An 8,796-nucleotide genomic window follows, 5' to 3' on the forward strand; every position below is an offset into this window, starting at 1 on the left:
AAGATGCCGACGTAGGGAATGGACTTGAGAACACAGGGAGGGGGAAGGGTAAGCTGGGATGAAGTGAGAGAGTGGCATGGACATATATACACTACCAAATGTAAAATAGGTAGCTAGTGGGAAGCAGCCGCATAGCAAAGGGAGATCAGCTTGGTGCTTTTTGACCACCTAGAGGGGTGGGATAGGAAGGGTGGGAGGGAGGGAGATGCAAGACAGAAGAGATATGGGGATATATGTATACGTATAGCTGATTCACTTTGTTATAAAGCAGGAACCAACACACCATTGTAAAGCAATTATACTCCAATAAAAATGTGATTAATTAATTAAATAAATAAAGAGAGGTTAACAGAAACTGACCAGTAGTCAGTGGTGTTTCCAGGATTCCTAGATCTTACTGACAGCAGTCATTATTTTTTCTTCATAGTTCATATAATGTGGAAACATAATGTGGGTGCCCTCCTTGTTACTCATTGGCACTTGACAACCCTTTCCCACTTGTTTTTTCCCCAAAACACAAGCTCTCAAATGTCAATTAATAAATGAGAAAGGGATGATGAAATTAGAAAAATTTATGAACACGGTAGTAGTAACAATTTCAGGCAAGAATTGTCAATTGATGCTAAAACTAGTGGATGAGGATTTCTAAGTCAGCTTAGGATGTAGAAAGTGGCAAGTAAATGTCACTACTGTCTTAACAATGAGAAAATGTTAGGTAGTTGATAAAATCATAAATTTTCTTGAAACCATAGGAGAGCTGAGACTGCAAGGTAAACCAGCTGAATTCCAATGCATGGCATACGGCTGTGAGAAGAGATGAATCTAAAGAAAGATTTCATTTCTAACAGAACATTAGAGGAAGGTATTGCTGTCATCACAGCAGGTAAAGAGGAAATCAGCTACCAAATACTTAAAATCAATGTGTAGGAGAGCTTATCAGTTTAGAATGAGTGCGAGAACCTAGACACAAGGAGAGTTCACGCTAACTCACAAGTTCTATTCCACAGGTCTCCAGAGGTGTTCCTCTGTAAGACTGGTTGCAGGGCTGAAGGCAGCACAAGAGACCCCTTGGTGAAACTAGTGTGCAGGTGTTCAGTTAGTGATTGGTTGTCATTGGGGCAAAGTTGCAAATTTTGCACTCATTTCCTTGGAAACATGTCTCACATAAAACACAGTTCTAACCCACCGGGGGAGGGGCAGTACCCCTTCTGACGCATAGGGCCCAGGGAAAGGTCCTCTACTTACGTGAAAGTGATGATGTAAAAGCTCTTTGTTCCCGAGGAAAATTAGGAAATTCTCCCATCCCTGGAACCCAGGAAAAAATATCCTCTCCTTCTGGGAGAAGGGGATCTGCCTCTGAGAAAGGTGAAAGAAAAACTCCTGGACCCTGGTTCCTGGACTGATACAAAGCAGAGTTCAGCTACTACTGGGAGATGGGTAGGAAACTCTTTCCTGTCCAAGAGTTGACACTGATAGAAAAAAAAAAAAAAAAAAAACCATGGAGGGGAGCAGGAATGCTGAAAAATTGTGGCTCCAAGGCCAGGCATATAGGGCCTGCCTAAGACAGAGGCATGAAGTTTATTCACAATAATTAATCATAGTAATGACATTCTACGTTATGATCCTTTTCTAATCACTTAATTCACATGATGCTATATGGCCAAGGTGTAAGCCTTGATTGTGATTTTCAGAATCCATTAGATATGCAGAAATTACATTCAGAGTCCATAATCACACTGACCCACCCTCAGTCATCTTATTTACATTCCACTCTACCCTATACAACACAAGCTCTAACAAGCCTTCTAGATATTAAACATCACACCTTCTGTGAGGAGGTCTTTCCTTATCACTCTAGGCTGAATTAATTTTTCCCTTTATTCTAGAAAATGATAATGTTTATGACATTGCACTAGAATGACCTTAATTTTGCAAAGCTAAGGCTGATCCCAAGCCTATACATTTATAAGCTCTAGTATTCAAATGTAGTATTCAAATACTATCTCACCACAAAAACACTCAGTACCTTCTGCCTCCTGTAAAATTCTTATCCCCATCGAACTCTTCTGGAACCACAAGTAAGCTGAGAAATAAAGACAAAATATATTTATGTTAAGTGTTTTCACTTTGATTTCTTTGGGATCATAAAATAAGCTGGGCTTCCTTTTGTATCTGGTTTTCACTACTCTAGGCAAGCTGAAATGAAATTACTTTGTCCAAATAAATAATGCTGCCAACTTACAAAATGAGTATATACTTTTTATACTGTTTGGATATTGATATCCCTATCCAGAAAACTGCCTACTATAGCATGACAACAAGATATATGGAAACAAATAGTCTGAAAACAGATTGTTTGGAACAAAAGCAAAGGTTGTTGGCTCAGACTGCTGGGTATTTTATTTAGACCAATGTTTCACAAACTCTGTCTGTGTTTGTCAAGCTGATAATAGGTTTCCCCTGAAATGAATAATTTCTTGGTAAAATGCATTGGGGAAATGATGCACAGTGTGATTTACAGCACAAATTAACAATTTCAAAGTTCTTGAGAAGTCCTATGGAAAAGAAATCCATTATTCTTAAATACCTATTTAAACATCTCTCAGATCACTAACATTTTCAGATCAGTTTGGGAACTTTTGACTTCGACTATTTTCACAACTCTTCCTAGGGCATGTTTTCCTTTTATAAATCAATACTGTGTCTTTTTGGTTGCATAGTACTGAATCCACTGTAGCTAATGCAAAGAGAAAGAAATTTACTAATGTGTGTTAAATGACTTACAGAAATCTGGGAATAAATTATGTAACAGACTTTAGGCTGAACTTTTAACAATGACTCCCAAAGCTTCAGCATAGAACTGTGCCTCAGGACTTCCCTGGTAGTCCAGTGGTTAGGGCTCCACGCTTCCACTGCAGGGGGCATGGGTTCGATCGCTGGTTGGGGAACTAATATCCCACATGCAAAAAAAAACCCCAAAACTGTACCTCTACATGCTGCTGCTGCCATCATGATCAGGAATCTTCCTGTTGAATCAAGAAGATGCTGCTACAGCCAATTCTGTAACCTCTCTGCTCTGCTGTGAGTCACATCAGCAGAACAAATCCCTCACACCTGGCCTTTATTATATTAACCCAATTTATTTTTTATTTTTTTAACATCTTTATTGGAGTATAATTGCTTTGCAATTGTGTTAGTTGCTGCTGTATAACAAAGTGAATCCGCTATGCGTATACATATATCCCCATATCCCCTTCCTCTTGTGGCTCCCTCCCACCCTCCCATCCCACCCCTCTAGGTGGTCACAGAGCACCGAGCTGATTTCCCTGTGCTATGCGGCTGCTTCCCACTAGCTATCTATTTTACATTTGGTAGTGTATATATGTCCATGCCACTCTCTCACTTCGTCCCAACTTACCCTTCCCCCTCCCTGTGTCCTCAAGTCCATTCTCTACGTCTGCGCGTCTTTATTCCTGTCCTGCCCCTAGGTTCTTCAGAACCAATTTTTAATTTTTTTTAGATTCCATATATATGTGTTTAAATGCTCCTTTCTTAAAGTTTTGTTTTTTTCTAAGTCCCCAAACTAAATTAGACCTCACTGTTATTCTCTCTCATAGCATATTATATCTTTCTACCATAGCTCTTATTTTAGTACATAACTACTTAGGTATTTAATTACTATCTCTTCTACTAAAGTACTGTGGGAATAGGAACCATATCTGTTTTGCATCCCTTAAAGAAATGCCTAACTCACACTAAGTCAGTGCATTCGTTTGAATCATTTTGAATGGGTGGAAGGATGGCTGGATGGATAAGAGTGACTGAGTACCTAAAAGGGCAGATGAGCAGAGAGCCTTAAATCTTGGGACATGACTAAGAAAAACAGGGTGATAGATTTAGCTGGCCATATCTTTTCCCAAGATGACTGGTTCTAGAATTTCTTTTATGGAAGTGTCTGTGCTCTGGTGAGTGGTGGAGAGGGTGAGGGATTGCACTCTGGCCAATATGTGTAATCTGCAAGGCAACTCTTACCATGCCTCACATATAGTAGGTGCTTAATATATCGTTGTTATGGAAGGGATGCCAGTGCATACATGTAAAAGACTGAGCACTCTGCAGATGCATTTTGCCCTATAGGTGTTACTGTTAATTATCAGAATCTATTTTAATTTAATTAAGTTATATAAACATTTTTGATACCCTTGCATTTTGTTTAACTACAAAAGTCCCTAGAGTAGGCAGGAGACCTTGAAACCTGAAAAGGCTCTGTCTCCTCCAATCTTTATTTAATCAGAAGCAACCTAGATTCCATGTTAGTGTAACGCTGTACAGAATAAAATGACAATGATAGAAGTACTTTCAACTAGGGCCATAACATTAACTCGTAAAAAAAAAAAAGCGCTTCAAAGCTTCAAAAAAATGAGGGCATGAAATATTTTTAGTTGTCTTTATTCTTTATTTGAGCTCCAGATTTTAATTCCATGTGCTAACTTGGTAACTTTTAGCTTCTTAGAAACATGTAAGGAGCAGAAACTTCAAAGCTGTAAATCCACTTCCTGAAAAGCAAATTTGGAAACAAGATCTATACAAAGATGAACATTACATACAATGCAAGAGTTTGGTATATTTATTTTTTTCAGCTTCATGTATGATGAAAAAAAATCTATGTATCTGAAATACACAAAACATGGTAAAGACCACTTAATTTGCTGTGGACCCTCAATTTCTGAAACTTTTGTCAAGTTTCCCTCCTGCTTACGTGCATAATTGGCCACATGTTTCTCTCTATTTGCTTAAACCAGATGTCCATGGGGCTTTCCTGCAGTATTTAGGAAAGAGGAATGCTTACAGAATTGTATTTGGCTCTATCAAGCAATGTTTTGGTGGAAAATGACCAACAAGTTTAATTTCTCTCAACTGGGAATCATTCTGCCTCACTTCCTGGGAAGGAAAGCTATAAAACAAAAAAGGAGTTATGAACTGGGCTCTTAATGGTAACTGGAAAACACACAAAATTTTAACTTCAATTTTATTCTACTTTGTAATAATAATCCTTTGTATTTGTGTAACATGATGGAGTTCATATAGTACTTCCATATTTACTGAGATGTATTTTGTGCTTGCTTATACAGGATTCTTTCTCGTTAAAAAAGAATTTCTGTGTGTTTCTACACATTAGCTGAAGTCTTTTCACCATCTCCTTTTGGGATGAGAATCTCAGAACTTTTCTGATGAGAACACATTTATTGGATCTGTGCCATGAATACATGTGCTCAGTACAATTAAGAATTCGCACACACACACACACACACACACACACACACACACTCTCTTAAGAAAAAACATCTGCTCCTGATCCAGAATTCAATACAAAGAGAGGACAAGTGCATAGACACCCACAATAAAAGGGAAATGTGGTAATATGTGAAAGGATTGATAAAATAAAAATGCCAAAGAAGTTCTGAGCAGAATAGATGTTATCATTTAGGATTCTTGAGTATCTATTATACATTAGATACTTTGCACTTTTATATACTAAGTTTGAATAGTTACCATTATTATGTAAAACAACTCTTATTTCCATTTTGACAATGAATGAAAAAGGTCCTCAAAGTTCTTGAGTTCACAATCTAAGATTAAAATCAATAAATGGAAGATCTAGAATCAAAAAGCATGTCTACGGCCCAGGTATTTGGTTATTATGGAAAAGCTTCCCAGAGAAGTGTCCTTTGAACCAAGCTGAGCCTTGAAGAGTGAATAGGATTTTGAATAGGCAAAGAAAATGTCAGAGGAAACCAACTACCTGAGCACAAGTGTAAATAAGACCACAGGCAGCTGGAATGGATCTCAGCAGAGGGAGTGAACTCAAGCATAAAGGGGAGTTCTTGGCACAGAGCTGAGAGTTGATGGGGGAACCTGAACGCTAGTGTACAACTGAGAATTATGCCAAGAATAAGACAAAAAGGAAGACTGGGCACTAAGTGTGAAGGAAATTAAGAAGGTGGGGGCATGAACCGACTTTCAGGAGGAGAAATGAAAGATGTCATTATATGAACTGATCTTGAAAAATTCCCATATCTCTGTTTTTATCTTATATTCAAAAATATTCTGGTACCTGACTTTTGCCTTGTGTGTCAGAGACTGAAAATGGTCACCAGTAGCTTTATTATCCTCATCTCCAGGACATACAACTTCTTTATTCGCTTCCCCTGGCAATTAGATTAAAACCAATGATAAAGTTCTGGCCAGTGAAGTTTGAGTGGAAGCGATGAGCAGTACTTCCAGGCCTGGCTCATTAAATCCTTCCATGTCTAATCCTAGCATTTTTACTGCATCCATTGGATGAATGAAGAGAACTTCAAAGGCCTGCAGGAGAGACAAGATAAAAGGATCTTGGGTACCTTCGTGACTGTGTGGAGCAGAGACCATCCATTGACCTGCACTTCAATGTCAAGTGAGAAACAAACTCTATTTTGAGGTAAGTCACTGGAATTTGGGGATTGTTTCTTTCAGCAGTTATCCCACCCTGATATGCCAGGCTGAATAATTTGTGATGAACATTATCTCTGACTTGGACCCCGATTGTCCACTGCTATTCCCAACAGACTGAACAGTGTTGGAGAAATTGCACAGCCTTGTTGAATAATGCCTCAACAGGGCTCCCAGTGTTGCCATGGAATCCTTCTGTGTTCTACTGGTCATGAACTGTTCTCATTCCTTTCATGGCTTAATTTAAAGTTTCATCTTTCTCCTTAGGATTTTCCTGCTCCTACTCTCAGCAGATGAATTAGCTGTCTCATCTTTAGTTAAGTGCTTATTCAAGACTCATAACCATTTTTGTTTTTTCATGTTAACTTAAGCAGTTCTTTATGTATTAGAGATATAAGACCATTATGGATACTAGGTATAAAATGGCTAAGATTTTAAAAGACCAACTAAACCAAAAGTTGACAAAGATATGGAAAAACTGGAACTCTCATATACTCTTCGTGGGAATGTAGAATGGTACAATCACTTTGTAAAACTGTTTGGCAATGTTTTTAAAAGTTCATCTATCATATAATCCGGAAATTCTACTCCTGGGTAGTTACTCAGAGGTCCAAGAGGAAATCTCCAATAGTATTATAGCCAAAAAGAGGTCTTCCACTGTGGATTTTCTGTGGTTTGTGGTGTGGAGTGACACGTAAACATTTTTCTCTATTTTTCCCTTGAAACCTTCAGTAAGGTCTGTGTCAGTCACTAGTTATTGTGTGTAAGTTGTTTTTTTTTTTTTTAAAGAAGACTGCTGATAATTTGGTTAGAATAACAACATCTCTTGACCCCTTACCTTGGTTCAGGTACCACACTATGCACATTCACATATGTTATCTTTTTCAAACCTTACAGTCATCTTGAACGGTAATTATTATTCCCCTTCTAGAGATTAAAAAACATGTGCCCCATAGTAAAACCAAAATGAAACAGATAACAGAAAACTTGCTAAGAATAACATACTGGAAGATCCCAACACTTGCCCTCCACTCTCCAATTAAAGATAAAGCTGCTTATTTTTACCTCTGCTTGGAACTTTGACCATATTTTTATTTCTATTTTTGACCAGTCAGTCTCCAGTTAAGTATTAGTGAGAACTTACTGTGGGCTAGGCTTGAGGTAAAAAAAAGGGGTGGGGGTGGGGTGGGGAATAGACATGGTACCTACATTCAGTGCTTTAAAGAAGACAGGGACTAAAAAGATATTCCCTGGATGACTGTAGTGAAAGTCAAGACAGAGTCCAAAGAAACACAGACAAAGGGTATTGACAGTGTGATAGAAGCAAGTCTTTCCAGAGGAAGTGACACTTGAGCTGAGTCATAAAGATATGCAGATGCAGAAGAAAGGTAAGGGAAAGGGGCACCGAGCCACTTCTACTAGAGGGACTAGATGGTACAAAGGCATTGAAATGAGGAATCACAAAATCATTAAAGAATAGCAGGTAGCTCAGAATGGCTGGAGCATGCAGCAGAGATCAATGCCTGGGGCCCAGGGATGAGCCTGGGGTGTAACAACAGACGGTGCGACTTCCTGAGAAACTACTCTCATGCCTAGCAACCAACTGAACCCCCAATTGCACTCAGTCTCCTGGACTTTACCCACAGGAATTTTCCAACCATTTTTTTCCCTCTAAGATATACAATATGGAACTCAGTACTCTGTTTTTCATTTCTTTTTAATATGCTTATACTCATTTTAAACCAGAGGACAGATGATTTCATGGGGCAGGACTTATGTGGACAAGGATTGGTAATATAACTGATTTTGTCCACAATTCTGCAGGTTCTTTAACGTGATTTGATCACCTTCTCCAGGGATGAGCAGGCCCTAGAGGCTTTAGAGGACAAACCTTACACTAAAAATACTTAACTAATTGGCTTCCCTGGTGGCGCAGTGGTTGAGAGTCCGCTTGCCGATGCAGGGGACGCAGGTTCACGCCCTGGTCCGGGAAGATCCCATGTGCTGAGGAGCGGCTGGGCCCCGTGACCCGTGGCCGCTGAGCCTGCGCGTCCGGAGCCTGTGCTCCGCAACGGGAGAGGCCACAGCGGTGAGAGGCCCGCGTACCGCAAAAAAAAAAAAAAAGTAAAAATACTTAACTACTGAACCGACAAATTAAATGGTAATTTATTCATTTATAGCATAGGAATGCCTCTCCATTAGCCAGAATGCCAGATCTGGACATGCTGAGTAAAGGGAATATCATTTAGTGAAGAACCACTCATTAATGGGCACTTCCTTGTATTACTTCAATGACTTGTCACCACA

General features: G+C 39.1%; 1 long non-coding RNA gene across 1 annotated transcript; it reads right to left on the reverse strand.

Moving 5' to 3' along the window:
• Positions 1 to 4,308: 4,308 nt before the first annotated feature.
• Positions 4,309 to 7,406, reverse strand: LOC125965188 (uncharacterized). The gene is made up of 3 exons (XR_007478780.1): positions 7,328 to 7,406; positions 6,116 to 6,366; positions 4,309 to 4,556 (listed from the first exon to the last, which is right to left on the reverse strand). It is a non-coding gene; the product is annotated as an uncharacterized LOC125965188 (long non-coding RNA).
• Positions 7,407 to 8,796: the final 1,390 nt, after the last annotated feature.

Source organism: Orcinus orca, chromosome 8 (genome assembly GCF_937001465.1).
Source record: "Orcinus orca chromosome 8, mOrcOrc1.1, whole genome shotgun sequence".
NCBI lineage: Eukaryota > Metazoa > Chordata > Mammalia > Artiodactyla > Delphinidae > Orcinus > Orcinus orca.